This window comes from Cryptomeria japonica, chromosome 5 (assembly GCF_030272615.1).
Source record: "Cryptomeria japonica chromosome 5, Sugi_1.0, whole genome shotgun sequence".
Classification (NCBI taxonomy): domain Eukaryota; kingdom Viridiplantae; phylum Streptophyta; class Pinopsida; order Cupressales; family Cupressaceae; genus Cryptomeria; species Cryptomeria japonica.
Window position 1 is genome coordinate 508,570,761 of NC_081409.1, and position 22,852 is coordinate 508,593,612.

The following is a 22,852-nucleotide window of genomic DNA, read 5'->3' on the forward strand; positions in this document are numbered from 1 at the left end:
GCTCAGCTGCTCAATATTCTGATGTGCAAAATCAACTTGACTGGATGAGTCAAGTACCAACAATGAATGACTATCCAAAATCTTCTTGGAGGATTCACTCTTGACTTGCACCAGTGGCTTCACCACTTGGTGCAGTAACCTTTTCAACCTTGACCTCTTCAATATGTACATTTGGTGTCAGAGGTTCAATATCCTCAACCTGCTTATTTTCTCTATCCACATCGATAACCTCTATATCCAGAATGATGTATTTCGGTTTATCCTTCTTATCATGTATAGTTTCAAAGTTATCTATCTGTATCTCTATATTAGGTACAAGTGGTTCTACCGTAGGAATATCCTCTGATAGTTTCTAATCCAAAACCAGTGTATCCATTCCTAATATGCCTTTCCCTTTACCATCTACTGGGATGTCTAGAGTGTTAGACTTTTGAGGGACTTCCGGTGATGTACAGAATCTAGGTTTATCTACAAAGAATTTTACCCAAGCCTCATGCGTCTCCTTAACTGTCTCATTCACTCTACCTACCATGAGACTTACATGGCGGTGTTTGCTCAGGAAAATTGATTCATTTGCAAACTCTAAACACTGTTGCATCTCTTTATTAGTTATAGCACCACAAATAGTTAACAATTCATGTACCTTTATGTGTTTATCTTCTTCAACCATAGATAACCTTCTAGCATCTAGTTTTTTTATACAAATCTCTCGGTATCTATTTTTCAATCTCTAGAAGTTATTTCTTATATGTATCTAAGTACAACAAAACTGATTCCTCTATCTCCATTTGCTCCTTATCATCCATTAGTACATAGTAATGTTGTATATTACTCAAAATTCCATCTTTGGTGATTTGATCAATCAACTTAGCAACTGAGAGAGGAGGAATGACTTCAATACTCTTACCAGATTCAAGAGCTATAGTTACACATAATTTCTTCTTCTTGTCGGGAGTAGAAATAGACTCCTTAACCAGTTTCCTGTTCTCTGTGGGATTCCTCTCCTTCCAAATTTTCTTAGGTGTTTCCAGAGGGGTAACCTTCACTTTCTTCTTCTTTAATTCCTCAGCCTTCTTCCTTAGTATCCTGATAAAAGTTTTGGGAATCTGTGAGGGAACAACATTAGTATCAGAACCGGATGTGACAGGGGCAATATAAGTCTATGATTTCTTCCTCTTTACTACACCCTTGTTGGTTGTTGTTGTCGGTGAGGCTTGAACTGTTGTTGGCAATGACCCTTAAGCTAGTCCTATAATCTAATTTATCTCAGAGGACATCTTCTATACAACTTCCCCAACCTTCTTGATCTTTCCTTCCCTATTCTTCTTACTGAATCCAATTTCAACTTCAATTTATTTTAGCTTTGCAGTCCCAAAAGCTTTCTCTGCTTCATCAACTGGGGTATCAATAAGAGTCTTGGCATACAAGTCCAAGATCTCAGCATCTACCTCATAGCTCATCTTTGTTATCTAGATCTTCCTTGGTTGCACTACCTCCACCAGTGTATCATCCTTCTTTACCATAAAACAGATTTTAGTTGAGTATTTGTCAACTATATGCTTTGGAACTCTTTCTCTCTTCTTCATTGCCTTCTAGAATGATTTGAAATAACCCCAAAGAATGGAGTCCCTATCCTGTCCCATATTTCTTATAGCATCTTTAATTTGTTTAGCTATCGATATATCAAATGCCCATTAGGTCTTATCAGTTGCAGGTAACTCATTTAGAAAGAAAAGTATTAAACAAACAACAAGGTTGCCACACTAGAAAATACCTTTCTTCTCACCCTTAATCTTCCCTAGGTTTATAATTAACTCATCACACATCCATTGACATAGATCTATCTTTTCATTATCCTTAATCATTTTGTGAGCACAGAAAATGCATGAATTGGAAACAAAGTTCAACCGATTTGATTGGGTTACCTTGTAACTGATGATCATGCTTGCGAATTGAATTGCTTTGTCTCTGATAGTGTCCATCCTCATTGACCAGTTGTCAGATGTTGCACTAATAAACTTCTCCACCTCATTGTTTGATATATTCTTCCTTCCACGGGTTGGACCAGTCTGGGGTAAACCGGTGATCGCACGAATAGCCTCCTTGGTGATCATGTGAGGATGGTCTAGCCATATGAATTCACCATGGACTCGTCTCAGTGCATACCGGATCAATTCATCTTCAAATTTCGGATCTCCAAAATGTCGGTAAAACCCCGATCCTTCAAAATTTGAAATTCCCATTTCATCGACCCATCTTGGTTCAACAAGGTGCCAATATACATGTTCTTGATCTCAACAGAACCCAAATCCTCCAAAGTGCAATGAATGTATGCACAAACATCTTCAACATACAAAACTCCTTCAAGAACCCTAGAAAATGTGCCAACTGAATCATTGACCTACTCAATCTGAGGGAATTGCTTGAAAACAGGGCATGGATAGTCCTTGATGTCGATAAAAATAGGGGTAGCCACACCTGCCAGAGCGGAAGATGATTCGAAAGCAATTGCAAACAAAAGATAGCTCAAAAACTAATAAAATACCTCACAATCTTCATTGGTAAAAGCTCTTGAAAATCCGCTTGTGAATGCACTAGAATTTGCTTGAAATGCTTTTGATCACCTTGAATCACCTTGAACTTGCTCTGTTTCCCTCTGAATATTGTGTTATTGAAAATGAACCAACATTTCCCTTTTATTCTATGAAAACCATAATTTCTTGTTGTCATTAATGCATGTCGGCATATCATACCAGATTCAAAATCCATTATCTCATTGTTGGGGAATATCCAGACTGTCTTCTCCAAGATCGGAAACAAGCTTTCAAACCTCTACTAGGGGTAATGCAAGATTCATCATTAATTTGCCTCCCCCTAAGGCTAATGCCTTAGTTACCAGATAAGTTTCTTATCGGTGTAGGAACATTCTGCTCTGCCGGTTGATCTTCAAATTTCTTGTCATGCTCCTTCTGGATATCTTCAACCTTTTTTTTTCCTTTCTCATTATTTTCTACCGGATTGTTCTTTCTTGTGTAATATTTGGCAATATGTCCTATTTTGTTGCATGCATAGCAAGTGACATTGTTTTTCTGAATTGCCTTGTTGAGTCCTTGACCATTCTTCGACCTACATTGATTAGCCATATGTCCAAACTTTCCACATGCATGACATTTGATACTCATTCTACAATCTTCTATCCTATGACCATACTTATTACATTTTGAACACTAACCAGGAACAACTTTATTATTCTAATTTTCTTTATTCCTGCATTGACTTGCTCTATGACTATACTTATTACAAACAAAGCATCTACCATTAAATTTATGTGCATTGGGTTGCCTTACCGGTGATTTTGATTTCTCTTGTTAGGTGGATTCTCCTAATTTGCAGTATCGGAGCTTTCTCCATGCTCAAATCCAAGACCTCTAGTGTCTCCAGTGTCTCTTTGATCCTTCAATAATTCATCAAGCCTTGCAGAACTGACCCTAAACTTTTCTTCATATTCATTTGCAGCATCCAGATCACTTCTTAGAATTGGCATCATTCTTTCCAAGTCTTTCTCATTGTTCTATGATTGCACCAACTCAGTTCTCAACACATCATTCTCATGTGCCAACCTAATGCATTCTTCAAATCTTTCTTTCAGAGATCTGCCAAGATTTTCTTCATTCTTCTTTTGGTATTCAATCTCCTTGGACATCCTCATAGTCATGGCTTGCATTTTATTCTTCATCACACCATTCTCCTGACTCAGCTTCTGGCGTTGTTCCTTAAGGGCATCCTTCTCTTCATCATCTAGATTTTGTCGATCAAGATTGCTCGCACAACATCACACCACTATATCCCATTACATTCCATGTCCTTCTAAAATAACCTAACTGGACTAACTTAAATACCCTTCCAAAACACAAACATAAATGCCTTATGTCAGCTTACAATGATATTACAATTTATTTACATGTCGGCCTAAGCAAAAATAAATTCATTAAACTTCAAGATCGATGTCGTGTAGACCTACCAGATCAATCTCCCAGGTCGGCCTCATATACCGGTTCCAAGATTGTCAGTTTCCCTTGTCTGTTGGTGCCGGTTCCTTGTGTGTCAAATGACTTGAATGTTGGTTGCCAAACAATGAATACCGGTGAGTATCGGTTAAGTGAGCAACCCAAAATGGTCTATGTTGTCATCAATGACAACACAACTAAGTCGAATGAGTGTCAATTGCCAACAATAACTTATCATTATTTTATTCAAAACCATTGGACTATATCAAGTATTGAGATAACACCAAAAACTAAATACATTGACAATACTAAAATAGTAACCTAATGATTGGATTCGTTGATGCTCAAAACTAACTTACTAAAAATAGTATGCATTGGAAAATTCAACCAAAACTACTCCAAAAAAGGGCATTGCACCTTTAACATATATTAGAGCTCAACTAAACATCTAATGTTGTCATCCTGCTAGATAAATTGTCTCAAAGTTCACTAGCCCTAACTCATTAGCCTATGGGAACCCACTGGATAGACTAACAGTCCACCATACTGAATTGGTTAGGAAGGGAACATTACAATATTTTAGTCTTTTTATTCTTGTTGTGGAGTTCAATTATTTTTATAGTCAATATTTTAACACATGAGCCTATTAGCATCCAAATAGTATTATTATTATGTGTTAACACATTGATCACAAAACCTCCAAATCAATACCAAAGCTTAAAAACATCGTATTATATCATGTCACATTATTTCCAAGTGTTTGGATATTCAGTTAAGTGTTGTGACTTGTCAAATTTATTAAAGAACACTTAATTTATGCAATAAATGTTTTAATCTCATTCTAATATTTGAACTTATTCATAATTGGGGAGGTTCATGATTAGGAACACATTGAGTTCCAATGCTTATATTTCATCACATTCATTCAAGGAAAGTCTGATAAATTTCTATATCTAATGTACATTGAGCATTGTACTATTAGTGCTATAACATCTTACTTTCTTACACTTGCTATACATTGATCCTTCATTCTACATTATAGAGGGAGCAAAAGGAGTTAACTTAGCACTAGCTCAAGTTTGGTGCTAGACCAAGAATGTAGAAGTTTAAATAACATTATTTATTTTATATAAGCTTAGAAATTATAATTATTAAAAAACCACACATTAGTTGTGCTTATTGTACGCATTGAAAAATGAAACAAAAATGTAAATGATCTAAACAAGAAACTACAAACTCAAAATTAATTATATGATCCTCAATCGTAATCAATAAAAGAATGCAAACAAATTCAATAATATAATAATTCAATTTATAAAATGCAAACCCATGTTGAATCCTTGCAAGAAGCCTCCATTGTTCTTCTCCCTTTTGTGTTGTATGAAGTTGGCTCTTAGAATTGTAGCACTTTACTTAGTAGCATGATCACACAAAAGTTCAAAGACCGTGGTTGAAAATGATAAGAAATCATAGTTGCTTTTATAGATTTTTGAGATTTTGATCAACAATTGAGATTAAGAGGTTAACAAAATTGATGAATGGTTGAGATTTGTTGAGAGAAACTAGCTAGGATAATTATGAGGTGGAACTAGCTGCATGATTAAGATAGATAGAATTGATTGATGAGTTAACTAATTTGATTGACCTGTTAATAGAATTGATTGAGATAATTACCACGTTGAACTAAAGGTGAGTGGGAGTTAAAGATATGCAATTGAAGATTTAATTAGCCATCTAAATAATAAAAAATATTTAAACATGTGGATAGGAGAAATAAATAAAATAGTCATTTTATTTATTTAGAAGAATTTTGATCTTTGAAAAGTGAGAAATTAAATAAATTAAATAATTTATTTAATTGTGGAAGACTTAGCAAAATAAGTATTCAATAATGAGAAAGGAATAGATATTGATTTAATTAAATAACAAGTGCCACGTAGTGGCAAGTACTTGCCTTTAAAGTTACATGCATAAACAAATATTTGAAGTGAACTTGGAAATAGAGGCACAATGCAGTCGAAGGGTTTTTTGCCAACTGCTAGGGTTTCTATGGGAGCGGCTTTTGTTTTCCCTGTGCAAGCTAAGGGCTTTGGGTGGGCTTCGGGGTGTTTTTCCAATGGTATGGACGGTGCCTCCCTTGTTGTTAGGAATGGATCACGTGGTGGGAATGCAAATTTTGCCTCTCTGTTTAAGGAGGATTTGCATGGTGGAAAAATGTTGTTGTGGAAAGGCAGCCACTCAACTCCGGTTAAAAGGGCGTGCAAGGGGCTTGATAGTTCAGGAAGCAATGACAGAGGGGTTTCTATGTTCCCTATTTTTCAGACTGGTCCGAACCCTAACAAGCTATTGATGGGTTTTGATGCTGAGATCTTTGAAGAAGTGAAGGAGAATGAGCTTTATTTTGTAGAGATGGGGTTGATTGGGCATTTTCATGGTGTTTGGCCAAGTCTAGCCGAACTACACAAATGGATTACAGATTGTTGGAAGCCCATTTTGAAAGGTGATGTGCAAATTTACTTGGGTGCTCGGGGATTTTTTATGGTGGTTTGTGACAATGAGCTAGACAGGAAGAAAATTCTATGTGAACAATTATGGTGGTGGGATGAGAAACATATGTTGTTATTAAAACCCTGGAATCTTGCCTTTAACCCTACGACACAGGCCTTTCCAGTTTGGGTAAGGTTACCTAATTTGCCTCTACAGTTTTGGTTTGAAGCTTGTTTCAAAGCTATTGGTAACACTATAGGTAATTTTTTGGGGGGTGGATGAGGGCTCTTTAGATTACTTACATACCATGTATGCACACATTTTAGCTGAGATGGATTGCTCAACTTCTCCTTTTGTTGAGATTTATTTGAAGCTTGCAAACGAGGTTTGGGTGCAATCAGTAGATTATGAGAATATTCCTTTTAGATGTAGAAGATGTTTCTAAATTGGTCACTTGGCAACTAATTATGCCAAGTAGAAATTAAAGGATGTGGCTTCTTGGTGGAGGGAGACCTCTCCCCATCATTATTATGTGGAGAAGGAAAATGGTATCATTCAGGAAGGGGATTTTGGGAAGGGCGGTGGCAATAGAGCTAAGGTTAAGCCAAGCCAAGCTACGACCATGATGGTTGCTGATAAACCTGAGAAGAAAAAGTTGGGTAGGGTGGATAAGGAACCAGGAGAGTTGATGTATGTAGTTATAAACAATGAACATGTTGGTGTTTCTATTGAGGGAGGTAGTCATGATGTTTCACTTGGTGACAGGCAGGGTATTGTGGCCTCTTCCAGTGAATCTATCAGGGTGCCTCAAGGTGTTATTGAGGAGGAAGAGGGGTGGATAGAGGTGCTTGGGAAGAAGAACATAAGAGCAATGAATGATGTCTCACTTTTTCAATCAATTCATCCCCTTATTTTTAGTGGAGTTAGTGGATGATCTAGTATTTTTGACTCGTTGATGGCTCTTGGATCTTTGGTACTTTGTAATTTGCGGAGGTGGCTCCCTATTTGTAGCCCCATCTAGTTCGGGCCAAGATTAAAACCCGGCTTATTATTAATAAAATAATTTTTACCGATAAAAAAAAAAAGCACTTGCCTTTATAGTATTGTAATAAAAGTATTTGTTGTAATTCTTTATTATTATAATTTTGAATTATTGTTATTTTCAAATTATATTATTTTAATATTAATTATAACTCTCATTTCAATACACTAATATTAATAATTATAATATAATGTAAATATATAATTTTCTTGAGAATATAATCTTAATTTAATTATAAAATCTATATAATTATAATTATAATATTAAAACTAATCCTAAACTTAATTATTAATTATTAGTTTAAGATTATATATTATCTTAATTATGTTTATGTAATTTTGATTATAATTGATCTTAAAAAACATCTATTAATAATTATAAAATAAAAAATGAAGTGAAAATAGGTACTTTTTTAATGACTAAATAAAAAATATTTAAATTTGTGATTAATTGTTCTTTATATTGAAAGGAACATAACAAGGGTGTTGTCCCTATAACATCCATAGTCCGAAGGCATCTAAAAACAACAAAAAAACTACAACAAACTAGTAACAACAAAGCCACAATAGTTCAACAACAATAAACATAATCATCCAGATAGTAACCAAAGTCTAAAGCATCAGCTAACAAAAAACATACTATAATACCCTAGTAAGTTTATTAGAAAAGCCAAGCTACTGTAAACAAAAACAACAACAAGAGAGTCCCCTATAACACTAGGGATTACTAAATTTTTTGATACCCTGGCCCACTTGCAACAAGGCATTGTTCTAGTCCTCAGTTAGGAACTTAAATGGTTCCCTATGAATTCCTTCCTCGCTCGCAACATTGCCAAGCACCTTTTCTTGCATTAAACAAAGTGAAGTTGTCGAACTATGAATAAACTTGAGGTTGAATTTGCATATGTTGCTCATCTTCTATTCTAGCTCAATAATCTCGTCCTTCACCATACACGGTTCCTCCCCCTACACAGTTCCTCCCCCATATCCTTTAGCTCTTTCTCAACCCTCTAACATTTCACACAACTCTCACCCGCAACATTCATCTTCACGTCTTCCTCGATGGAAAACTCCATTTTTTCATTCTTAGTTAGGTTTCCTTGTTCGGCCCAACTGTCATCAATTGACTTTTTTAGATTCTCATCCAAATTCACCCTACAACCATCAACATTCCTCTCATCCTCTTTTTCTTCATAATCTATTCCCTATTCCCCTTCCTCATCTTTCAAGCCATAATCAACAAGCTTTAGTCTCTTACCCTTCCCAGACTCATGAGAGGAAAGTTTGTTCAACTGTCTCATATCTTTATTCCTACTACTCTCCCTTTCCTCCTCTTCACCCTTACTTGACTCTTCTAAAATTGTTATCTCCTTGTGGCTCAAGTTCTTCCCTTAATTCTTGCTAATTGAGACCTTTTGGGTTTTGGGCATATCTATTTTTGTGATTACCACTATAGTGGAGGGGGTTCTAGGGGAAGCCATGAAAGTAGCATTTGAATGGGGAATGAAATGTTTGGTCCAAGCATTAGGTGCACCAATTAACATGGGAGAAGCACTCCTGGAAGGGGATTCCATAACGACAATATTCCTAAGCGGAAAAAGGGCAAGATAAAACAAATATAGTTTGTAAATCAAACCCTAGTGCAAGGGCATCAACTTTTTGTCTTGCTTTTTTGGATATAGAGCCTCTTTGATAGAGTGTTCCAAGGAGTGAAGCAAATAGAAGGGGAAAGAGATGGTGTCATGGTTCCTAAAATAATTCAGGAGTGACATATGGTATAAGTAACAAACTTTATGATGGCCTTCAAGAGTAAATTACTTCATTACCATTAAACATACAATTTTCTAGTGGTTGACAACTCTTCTCTTGCACATACACCTTGCGGCTTCATAGGGGCATCCTTCCCATGAAAGAATCAATTAAGACTTTCACTATTCAATACATGACTTATTCTCTTCCACTTCCCACCTTCCATGGAGATTCTAGTCGCCTATGCATTCGTTTCCTCACTGACCTCGAACAAAATTTCTCCCATAGTGACCCTCCTATTCACCCAACATAGAAAATTGATTCAACAATTCTTCATCAAACCCTTATGTCAGTTCAAGGTGCCCATCCACCCCTCCTTCCTTACAAATGTTTCATACAATTTCAATATTTTAAAACTCATTCGGCTTATTAGGATCAATACGCACAAGGTCTCCTCCCATTTTGTGAGTAGTAAGAGAGTCTTGCAGAAAAACTAGAGAAACACGAGAAAATTATGAATTTTTTTTTGGTTTCATAATAAATGTGAAGGAAAGTTTTGTATAGGTCATCAAAGTTATAAATGCACCTGTATCTTCCCTCAATCCCTCGCATGTGCCATCAACACAACATGCAATGTGAAGTGCTAGTAGGATTGAAATTTGTAGGCTTTCTTTCTCTATGGATTAACTTGTCATCATTAATCCAACTCCACATGACTTTCTACAATGATGCCAAAGCATCATATTGTATCAAACTAAAATACATATGAAACACAAAAGGTGGACCCAATCCACATCGGTTCATGAAAGTTGTTAACACCAGCATGATTGTAACCCCTCCAACTAAGAGTTCGCCTTAGTAGATTCCACATCATCCAAATCTCGCTTCTTTTAAAATTCAAATTTTACCACCATCCACAATCAAACTTGCAGCTCCCAGCCTAGGTTAATAGATGTTGTAAGAGCCAACTCCCCCGGAGATATAAATTACCCATTAGACTCCATAGCTAGGGACTCTCCATGCAGGAGTATCTGAACATTATTAAGGAGGGCATCCTTCCACCGCCAACATCTCCATCCTTCAACTTGGAGGCCAAGCACTGCCAAGGCATCAACAACCTTATTTCCCTTCCTATAGATGTGTTCAATTTCAAAGTGCTCTAGCCCTAGAAAAAACCTGTGAATGTCTTTGATTATCCCCTCAGTGGACCAATTAGATGCCACAATACCAAGTTGGGTGTCATCCTTAATTTCTTGGTCGAACTCATTTATGAGGCTTAGAATCATATGACTTCACCTATGTTTGCTTGTTGATCTATGAAAGAAGGTTGAATTCCTATCACCCTCTCTCAACCACTAGATTCTAGATTTTTTCTTCCAGTAGATTTTCTCTTGTTTCAAGTTTTCCTTCCACTTTTCCCTCAAATCCTCCTCAGGCGTATGGGTAGATTTCAAGAACCCTATGCCATTCTCTCCTGAATAGCAACCAATATTGCATTAATCTTTTTCTTCTTAGCAAAAATATTACCAAATGTGAATTGATTTCAACCCTTCACATTCTTCCTTATCAGGTCAAGTTTCTAAGCAATTCTATACATAGGAGTTTCTTGAAAATGGGTACCCCACCATGCACTAATACAATCTCTAGACTTGGGATGTGTTGTCCACATAATTTCATAACAAAAAGGAATTTGACCATTGATAGGTATGTCAAACCATTCCATGATCTAATGGTGTTGTGATCTGAGATCATTTGAGGGAGAGCATGAAGAGAGGCATTGTATCCAATATCCCAATTAGCTAAGACCAAAATTTTGTCCAACCTAACCTAGATAAGGTAATTCTCCTTCCTATGATTGGACCAAGTGAATGGCTTCCCCCTCAAGTCAACATCCATAAACCCATTTTTACTCATAAACCCTACAAGATCAGCCATACTATCTGAGTATTCTTTCAAGCCTCCACATTTCTCATAAGGAAACAGGGGAGATTTAAAGTCACTAGCAACCATCCAATGGGAATCCTAGTCCTGACACATCAAGTTGGAGATCTCATCCCAAAGAACCAGACAACTCATCCGAGTATTGGGCGCATAAACATTGACATGGCAAGAATTGGAATGATAAGTGAACTTCATAGATAAGAAACTAGTAGAAGAATAAATAAGAAAGCCATCTAGTTTCAAAGGGTCCCACATGATGACCACACCCACCGAGGCACCATTCACATTACTAATAAGACAAGAGGAACCTAGCCAAATATTCCTAGCAATATTACTAAAAGAGTTGTCTATCATCTTAACTTCTTGGAGAAGCAAAATATCAATCCTTTTTCCAAGAATGCAATCCTTGAGGGCCAACTATTTTTGGGATCTATTTAAGCCCCTCATATTCCATGAAAGGAATTTCATTTTTAATTCTAGTTGAATAATTAGGGGTCCTCATCCTTTCATTAGCAATTTTCCTTACTATTTCTTTATGTTTAAAGAGCCTCCATGATGGACATCTCGTCTTCAATTCCAGTCCCTTGTCAATCTTCTTATTCCTCATTTTCCTTTTCTGAGTCACCTAGCCATTAATACCAGCCTAAGAACATCCACCAGAGGAAGCATCATGAGAGGAGAAGGTCCACACCACATTTGAGGGGGGAGGAGAACCAATAGGGGCGGTAGAGGCCACATTCACACCCGATTTACATGTACCAAAAGTAACTGGAGTAGGGATGACAACAACAATGGCACAGGTTGGGGGGTAGATGGGGAGGGAATCTCCCCCTCTTCAAGGGGTCCTTGAGCCACCATACTATCCAACGCATCCACCAAAGCCACATTAGAAAAAGGTGGAGGGATCTTAACCTCTAATTGGGAACCATTCTGAGTGGAAGAACATTTTGGGTCCCCCTAAGAGGACTTGTTGGGAGTTTCCATCATTTTGAGGATTTGAGGAGCCCTTCAGTAAAAGGATAACCCTCACTATCATCTTCCATGACAACCCCATCCAGAAACTTATCCACCACCTTAGGCTTAACAACTATTTCCTTTTGTTTAAAAGGCTTTTTTTTAGGGGGGGGGGGGGGGCGCTTACAGTCAGAGATTAGATGTCTAGGTTTATAAAAAAATTGACAAAAAATTGTGGCATTCTCATAAGCAATTGCCTGAGTCCAACTTCCCCACTTAGATTGCAAAGTAATAAAATTGGGGAGATTCTTTTTAACAATAACCAACACACAAAAATTAACAAACACTAACCTGGATCTTAATCTTGTCACCTCATTAGTTGACGCATAATTTTCATTCACCACAAAATTTGTTCATCCCAGAATTCAAGCGAGAGCCTTGGCAAATAGACCCACACCGAGGCAGACTTGTTCAAATCTGTTGCACAATCAAAACTAGGTTTCCATCTACAAAGAGAGAGATGGTGTTTCATGTAGGCCCAACACCTAGAAAGGATCACCACTAAGTCTTTCATTGTAAATTTAAATAAGAAGAGAGTATTAGGCATGACACTAACTATTACACTTCCCTTCAAATTCCATTTTAGGGACACCCATTTCCTCGCCATCTCAATCATGGGTCTAAAAGAGAAAAAATTCCCAAGTAGAGTGCCCTTCATTGAAGAGACAACTTGATCCACCATTGAATGCAGTAACACAATAACATGGCCATCCTTAGTCTGCAAGCATTTTGGGATTATATTGAAGTCCACTTGACTATGCACCTCACCCGCAAGCGCATTCTTCCATCCATTGGGATGTGATTTCCCTTGTGGATTCACATCCTTTGGATTTATTGTCTCTAACTTACTGTAGTTATCAAAACTATTATTACCATCTGGATTAGGGGCAACAAAGTTCTTAGGTAGAGAAGCAGAACCTGCCAAAGTGGAATTTCTCGAAGGCACTTTAGCGGTGTCCAAAATGAAATCCTTCAGACCCAACACATCGACAATGTTTGAAGGAGGATTTGCAAGAAGGGGAGCATGACCCCCACCCTCCACAGGCTCCATGTGCAGGGATCGAAAGGTTTGAAATTTGAACAAGTTTGAGCGAGAAGTTGTAGAGAGCAAGGTAATGACACAACATCTATATGTTAAGTCTAAACTTTAACAACTGGTTCTTTTTATGATTAAATGTTATATAAAATTAATCTCAACCTTAATTATTAATTATTAGTTTAAGATTATATATTATTTTGATTATATTTATGTAATATTGATTATAATTAATCTTAATAAAATAACTATTAATAATTATAAAATTATATAAAATAAATGATAAAGTGAAAATAAGTATTTTTTAATGACTAAATGAAAAATATTATAAAATTATATTGTATATATTAAAATAATTAATAATTAAAAAGTAAATTATGATTTTTAAAAAGTATTAATAAAAAATATAATGATTTCAAAAAATAATATACAAAATTACAATTACACCGAGAGGCGTAACCTACAATGGCACCAGATAGAGGTCACCACCAGTGTCAGTGTGAGAAAAAAGAAGTGTTTCAAATTCTGACAATTACAAATGCTGCATAGTCTGCATGCTCTTTTGACTGTTACAAACACACATTCAATATTGCATCACCTAAAGATGAAGTGACTGCTCAAAATGAATAGCTATGGAAGTGACGATGAATTGATGGGAGATGAAAAATCACCACCGCCTACATCGAAACATGCAAGTCTGGCTGAAGAGGAGCCATTTGAACGCTCTCCTAAAATGGTATAAGTTCTAGAGATTGTAAGAGATGTCGCATCATTCTCATCTTGCTATGTCACTTGATGACTTTTATCTTTTACTGTTTCTCTAGATTGAATCGAAGCCTAAATCACTGCAACGCTAGCTCCAACCATTCTGGAAGGCCCAGCTTCATCACCAACACCTCCAGATCAAAAGCATGTTCCATAGGTAGAATTCTGCTTTGTGATTTGATTTATCTAGCTGAGTTTGAATAGATTTTTGTAACATTCTCTTCTGAGAAGGTTTAACATATCTTATTTTATTTTCATACGTTTGAAAATAGTTCTGTTTCATTTGTAAAATTTTCTAAAGTGCACAGTAAGGATCTAGCAAGAAGAGAAGAGCAAAACTTGCGGAAGAAAAATCAGAAGAACAAATGAAAGCAATAAAACCATTTTCATTACCATATTAAACTTGAATGAATTACAGTTGGTTTATAGATCACAGGAGCAGAAATTATGCATGAGATGCACGGATTTTCTGGAGATCAACAACTGTTTGCATGAAATAAAACTGGAAGATGAAGAGGGAGTTAAAAACAAGAATGAACTCCTTAGTTAGCTTTACATGCACAATGCATATGCACCATCTCTTGTCTGTAAACTACGGTGCAGGATTAAACGTTAAGTGCGCTAACACCCCCCCTTAAGTCTAACTAAGGAGAGATATGGGTCCTGGCAACAAAGCTTGATCAGGAACCCAATTACAAAGAAGAAAGGAGAAAACCCAACTGAGAGAAACTCCTGACCATTATTCAAACTATAGAAGAAAGCTGCAATTATCGATGAAGAAGAACTGCAAATGAATCCTATAGTACCCCTCCTCGATCAACCTCTTTTCTATGTTTTGAGTTACTTCGGTGACTGTTCTGTGGAACATTATTGTATTTTGATTCAGATATTATGCGATGTTATTTCATGTTTTATCTTGATTTATGGTGTATGATTTTATACAGTATCTCAATGCTTATGAATAATATTATTTTATGGATCTTTATCATGGACTGACACTTTTCCCTTATATTGCGATGTGTTATTTATATGTTGCATGTTTGCAAGTGTATTGGGATTCACTCACTCTGCTGAGACAAGGAACATCACGATCCTCCTTCATCGGTGTGCGTGTTGTGTTTGTATATATATATATTGGTCTATATGCACGTGTGGTTCTTGGGTGCAGGACATTGCAGGTACTAGTACCGGGTAGGTACGGGGTATTGACTCCACCTAGCTTCACAGGTCTGAGCATGCCTTATATATCCGATGGGAGTGGAGGAGATAGTTGTGGTACCCCACCCCGACCCGCAGTTACACTCGTGTGAGTGTTGTCAGTCGGTTGTCTTTCCCGTCTGGCGGGTATGCGAGTCATAGTGTCTGGTTTGGGTCATTTGTGAGTCGTCATTTGATCGTCCCTTGTTTTGCGTGCTTCCATTTATTTAAATGGTTAATTAATTTAAATGGATGATGCTATCTTGTGTTGGCGTAATCATTTAATTATTATGCTCTGTGATTATTGATTTATTTAAATTAATGGTTGCTAGATTAAATGGTTAAATGGCTTAATATATTGTGTAAAGTTGCATTGATATTTTTGTGAAATAAATAATTTGCCTAGCCATTTAAAAAGGTTAAATTCTTATGTTGAAGGAAGTATTTATGGAAAAAGAAATAAATAAAAGCTTCCCTTTTTATTTTTCCATTTGGCCTTTTTAATTTAATCATTGGAAAGAATTATTATTTTTGGGAAAGAAATAAATCTGATTGCCTTTTTAGTTTTTAAAATATTTAAATTTGATTGGGTGTAAACTTTAACCTAGAAGCTTAGGTTAAAAGATATTTTTGGGGCATCCATTATGGGGATTCACGGTAGGAGAAGAAGAGGAATTTTGAGAAAAGAAAATAATTCTGGAAATCTTCCTGGAGGAGCTGGAAATTCGACCTGGTTGCAAGACTGAAATTTCTTCATCTCTTTGCTTGCTAATTGCTACAAGGTTGGAGGTTCCCTTCTTGTTTTGAATTTTTTTTTTTTTGAAATTTCCAGTTTGCTTCCTGTGTGTGGAAATTTATACAATCTTCCTGTAGATTCTTTTTGGAATATTGATCAATGGAAGAAAGATTGCCCGATATAGTTGATTTTGTGATGCTATTAGCATATGGTTGCATTTAGGAAAGGAATTGTTCATTTCTTCTTTGTTGTGTGTTATTTGTTCATAGCAAACAACTTCTTGATTTACCTCTTTTTTGGAAAGAAAGAATTTTAGATTGGGTCTGCTGGTTGCATCCTTGTTTCTTATTGTCAAGAATTGGCTAGTCAGTCTTTCCAGTATGTTTATTTCACTATCTACCTTGCTGGTAAACTTTTCCTTGAAATTTTGGAAACTGGCACTGTATGTGTGTGCCCATGAAATAATTATGGAAATGGAATGTTATTTGTGGTTATTAATTTTGTGACTTTTTGGTATTAGAATGCCTTGGAGGCATGTGTTTTTGGTTTGTTCGTAGACTTTACCACTCCTTTGATGGGCTTGTCTCATCATGTGAGTCGGTAGTGTCTGCTACCCGTAGGTAGCAGAACTACCGGTCGGTAGGATTGCCACCGGTTGGTAGCAGCACTACCAATTGGTAGGACTGCTACCGGTTGGTAGCGGCTGCTACCAGCGGTAGCGGCACTATTGGTTGACAGCACCGCTACCGGTTGGTAGCAGTGCTACCGGTCGGTAGTGGCTGTTACCGACGGTAGCAGCACTACCGGTCGGTAGGGCTGTTACCAGTGGTAGCAGCACTACCAGCAGGTAGTGTCTGTTGCCTCGGCAGCAGCACTACCACGGGTTGGCTTTTGCCACCGCTTGACCATGTGCCTTACCGGTGCAAACTGGTATGTGTGATAAAATGAATTTGAATTTTATCAAGTGAACATGTTGATATGGTTGTTTTATGTTAAGCATAAATGGTGATTTTTCATGTGATTTTTATTATGTGGTTAATAAATTTATCAATGGAAATCAAGGCATGAATTAGAGATTCAAATTGGTAGATTTGGATTTATTTTGTAAATGAATTAAGTGCCTATTTGGAATTCATATCTTTATTTGGTTGAATGTTCAATATGGAATTTATTTCTGATGGGATATTGATTTAGAAATTGAATAACGTGACTGTTGAAAGAGTGTTTTATTTCATTTCTTTTCAATCCATGATGTTGCAAGTGTATTATGTGTTGTTTTGGTCTATGGGTCAGTTGTCCTATGGAGGCGTATTTGGTTCCTTTGACCAAGAGATATATGTTGGCTTCGTTGTCTTAACCATGTAGTGTCTTTGCCTTATGGTTAGCCAAGAGTCAGTATGTCCTTGTTTGACCACTTGTTTCTGATAGTGGTGTTATGGTTGTCTGCTTCGCCATAGGGTCCTTAGGGAGTGACCATGTTTGTTTAGTGTCCTTTGTGAGAGTGGCTTTCGCTTGGGGGTTGTGCCCAAAGTGGTAGGCATTACGACCCAACAGAAGTCAGATAATAACTGGTAACTAATGAATTGATTAGGTGGGTAGTATCATAACATTAAAAAGATAATTGTACCTCGTGCATAGGTGAGTGCTAGTACAGGGCTCATAATGTTGCGAGAAGGCCTAGAATGGCAAACCAACCACCTTGTCTTCATGAAAGGGTGGTAGGGTCCGCATGAGACTTAGTTGGAACCGGAGGTTCGGGAGAGGTTACCAGGACAGTGAGTCGGGACCTATGGAGGCTATACCACGGTATCCATCTTAAGCTATGCGATGACACTCTCTCATTTGGCTCACTTGTGTGTTTGTGATGTTCAAGTCACTCGGATCTTTGTGGGGTCTTTATGTGCTGTCATGGAATCGTATTGTTTTGTCGACCATGTCTTGCTTATGCTTGTTTGAGGGTCCTCAACTATCTCCTAACACGGTGGGGTGATTCCATTTGGGAATTACATGGTCGGGTGGTAGTGTCACTTCCAATCGGATGTTCAAATTTGTACCTTCATGCGAGGATTGGCTTCGTAGGTGTTCCTGTGGTTCGTGACTCATGCTTCATCTCTTGTTTGAAGATTATTGTTATTTGTAGACCCTTGTGGTCATTGTATCATTGTAATATTGATCTTATGTAACCTTGTAACTGGATGAGATCTATCCTTATATGTTTATTGAGAAGCTATGTAATTGGAAGAGCAATGTAATCCTATGTTGGGATGTTTTTATCAATTTCCTTGATGATGTTAGTAAATGCTTATTGAAGTGGAAATTATATTGTATCCTTTCAATCTTTCTATGATGAATCTTTATTTGCTTATGGCTTCTTGTGATCATTGAGTTAATGATGCATATGTGGATTTATGTTTTTTGTGGAGTTTGTTCTTGAAATGAATTCTTCGTTGGTAACCCTTAAGGAATTTTGGTGTAAGTCTTTCGCTTGTGTTATCGTGCATGTTGTGTAAGTGCACTTATGATGTTTATACTTTTAAAAAAAAAAAAAAGATTGTTTCACCCTTGTTGTGGGTTTTTCTTCGGGGTTCCTAGTGGGGCATTACAAATCCACATTGCAATAGGATTGTACAGAATCATAGAAACCACTGCATGAGGACCTCTGGGATACTTTGAAAATCAGTTGTACATATTCTGCATTGCTTACATGGATGAACAGATAGGTACACGGTCTCTGAATACATAAATTGGTCATCTGAAGACAGGAAGATATGAATGTACAGAAATGTGCTCCAAGCTGAAGAACTACAAAATGTCTTTGATTAGGATGATGCCATTGTTTATCCATTGCTCAATAATGTCCCACTAGAAAGAAACTCTGGAAGCACTCGAGGATGCGACTTTGGAATCTCATGTAGTCAGGAACCCTGTTAGAAAGAATCTCTAGGATCAAACAAAGTTGCAACATTGGAATCTCCTGTAGACAAGAATGTAGAACAAAAGAATAATTTTGGCTGTCAATTAGAGTTAGAGTGCATAGCAACTTTAATCTTCTATTTTATTCAGGAAACTTATTGAAAGAAACCTATACTAAATGCATTTAGCAAAACCCCCATATAAACTTTCTAAAGTTCATTTTTTTTTACAAAGCCCCAAATTTTTCAGATCTTTGTCATGTAGTACTTGCAAAGCACATACAATTTTAAAGAATCAATATGAGAGAAAAAAAAAGAGCATGCAAAAATGAGGGAAATAATAAGCATGCATCTAGAAACAGAGGTCTACGTTAGCTTCCATGGTGATGGTAATCTTCATAAATCTGAGAGCAAATAATTGTTGTGCTCCTTCCTTCTAGCTCCACGCTCTGATACCATGTACAATTTTCTAAAGTGCATAGTAAGGATCTAGCAAGAAGAGAAGAGCAAAACTTGCAGAAGAAAAATCAGAAGAACAAATGAAAGCAATAAAACCATTTTCATTACCATATTAAAACTTGAATGAATTACAATTGGTTTATAGATCACAAGAGCAGAAATTATGCATGAGATGCATGGATTTTCTGGAGATCAACAACTGTTTGCATGAAACAAAACTGGAAGATGAAGAGGGAGTTAAAAACAAGAATGAGCTCCTTAGTTAGCCTTACATGTACAACGCATATGCACCATCTCTTGTCCATAAAATACGGGGCAGGACTAAACGTTAAGTGCGCTAACATCATTTTCTAATCCGTATTCCTATAATTTTATTGTTATTGCCTCCATTACAACATGATCGACGGGCATTGGGCTGCATGTAGTTTCAATAAGGCAGAATTCATTTAAGTTTCCATCAAGATTTTAAATATAATATGCATTGATACTGGTTCGACGTTATAGAATCACCTCTAACTGACGTTACGAAATGCAGAATGTGAAAGGGGGAGGATTCATGGATTGAATCACTTTGCTCTTAATTGGAAGAAAGAAAATACCATTGAAGGTACGCGAGAAGAAGTCCATGAATTTAATATGGGATGTAGAATACAGGTTGGAGGAATGACGTTAGTCTGAAAAGCACCAAATGGTATCGATGGTGGAGGAAGGCAACCATTTTGAGAAGTGCTTATATCTCATCACATACGGGTATCTCATCAAGCTTTTCCTTACAACCCATTATATATCATCTATGAATCAATGAAACATTTATATTACAATAGCTTTTATTGCTTTTATTCTATCTCCAATCAAACATTCAATGGGTTCTTCTTAAATCATCCTCTATAATCCTCAAGCTATCGTTGCAGAGACTTCACTAATGTTGTATCAAATTAAAAAGAAATTAATAAGGAGAGTGGAACCGTTTCATTTGATCCATTGTAGATCCTTTATTCGTTACATGATTTTCTTGGTTGTAATCGGCTGGCACTATAAGGAGAGTGACTAGCATTCCTCGCCTCCCACCTTTAGTATTGATCAACATCGAGTTGTTTCCAATAAAGATGTAATCAGTTTGTGACTATATTTTTTGCATTTGGACGTAAAGAATTTTCATTTTGATCTGAACTCAATGCTTTGTCTCATCTGTTTGAAGGAATGAAGAGTAATAATAGCTCTGCAATCCTTAATTTTAGAGATATAAGTTTTCTTTATGCAGTATCTTTTCAGTTTTGTTGTTCTATACTTTGTAAAGTTGAAACTATTGTGAAATAAGTTCTACAAATTAGATCTCATTGTTTTATAGTTGAAGTCATCTACATATTGTATATAGTTTATAAAGAATTTGAGATATGATCAAGAAGGTGAGGCATTAGACGGTTGATGATAATGGCCTCAAACTGTGATAACAACTAGTGAAAGTGTTGTCTACAAAGTTCTTCGACATGCTTAGTAATGCCTAAAACCTTCACAAGGTGCCCCAAAGTAAAATATATACTGTCGCATTATTCTTGTCTTAGAGTATCTATTTTGTATAAAGATTGTAAAGATGGATGAGAGTTACAAATAGATGATAGTTACAAGTGTGGTGTGGAGAATAGATGCATAAATCAGTTTTAATTTTTAATAATATATAAATTACAGTTAGGATAGTGTAAATTGCAAAATAAATAAACGAGAGATTGGGAAGTCTCTTGCTTGCCTTGTATTTGACATATATACATTGAATATATCTCCAAATCATTGTGGGCGCATTTGGCATATGTACGTTGATTATATTTCCTAATCATTGTGGGTGAAGGTATTGTATTCATCAGAAGGCTCAATATCAAGTATGCAAGCCTAAGTTTTATTTCATAATTGGAAAAGTATGAATATTGTAATAAGAGATTGAAAAGTATGATTTCATGCACAACTGCAGCTTAGACAACCACGAACTTGAGAGAGACTCCAAGGCATCACTAATGTAGTCACTACAATTTTAAGGTTGCTTTTTAAAAATTCATTCCATGATCATTGATTTAGACCTCTCTGTAGACATTACGACTAAATTTTTACATTGAAACCTTAAATGCAGGTCAGTTTTGTGGAGTTCTTGAATAGTTGGAATCGTAAGATATCCATCGTTATTTATTTTCATTTTCATGTTATGCTCTCCAGTTATGGATGAAAATTGCTAACTTTCTAAGTGAAGAATGCAGTTGGATGTTCATGAGAATCACAAAAAAAACCTTGCTATTGATTGTGGGAAATATAAATTCTAGAAAATTGTGCTATGAACTTATGTTATTTTCCAAGGATTAGTTGGAATATAAGACATCTCATGTACTATGTTCAAGTATAATTCATTTTTTCAGTCATTATTTTGTTAGGAAATGTAGGATTAAATCTTGATATCATGTGATGAAAAAAAAAACATTCTTTGTGTCACATTTTTTGGTTTCTTGAGGTGTGGGATATAGTCTAGACATCATGATTATCATTAAAAAGATATTTTTTCAAGTGATTTTTTTTTTCAAATTAGTTATAATTATTTTAAAATAGTATTCATTTCACTTTTGATTCAAATTTTTTTTATTTCCACTTTAAAAATTAGATTTAAAAATAGAAAAACAAATCATTGATTTAAATTTTAAAAATACACATTCTCATCTAAATATTGTGCTTACATATATCTCACGAGTGTCATCATGCAAAAGTGCACAATGAGCTTTTACTTTTCATTATTTGTTCACCAAAAACATATTCCAATACTATTTAGCAAATACACATATCATAGAAACTTTTTTTTCTTTCTCTAAATTCCTAGAAATCCTTTCAATATTACTTCTTGTGAAGCAAGCTCAATGCTTCAAAACTTAGATGTTCATAGCATTTGTGTCATAACCACAAAACATCTATGGTTTCTTTGAAGACATTCACTTTATTAGAAAAATAAGTTAGACAAAACAAACTATTCTTTGACATTGAAGCCTTTGTTACAAGATGATAACTATTTTCAATTTATAGTTTGCAATAACTTTTTCCAAACAAAATTTTATAATTTTCCATTTTTGAATTAACTAACGCGATGAAGATTTTGTTATAATTCTAGAACATATAGTTTATTATAAATATATGTGATTTATCTTTCATTCGCCTTTATATCTCAAATGTACCTTTTCTTATCCTCTCCACTTTTTGGGCATTGTCAAATTCATTTTATTTGACATAAAGATTGAAATTGACAATACTTACAGTGGTTACTTCAATGATCTAAAGAGCTTATATCTAATTTATTATTTCCTATCTTTCTTTCTTTTTTCTCTTATTATTCAACACCATTTATTGCTAAAAGGCTCCCTTTGTGATTGGTATGCAATAATTGATAATTATGTATTATAGTATTTTAGCAAAAGTAATTTAGAGCCAAACATGTATATCAAAGATGTTTTTGATTAAGGTAAAAAGGGTTTTAAAAGGGCCC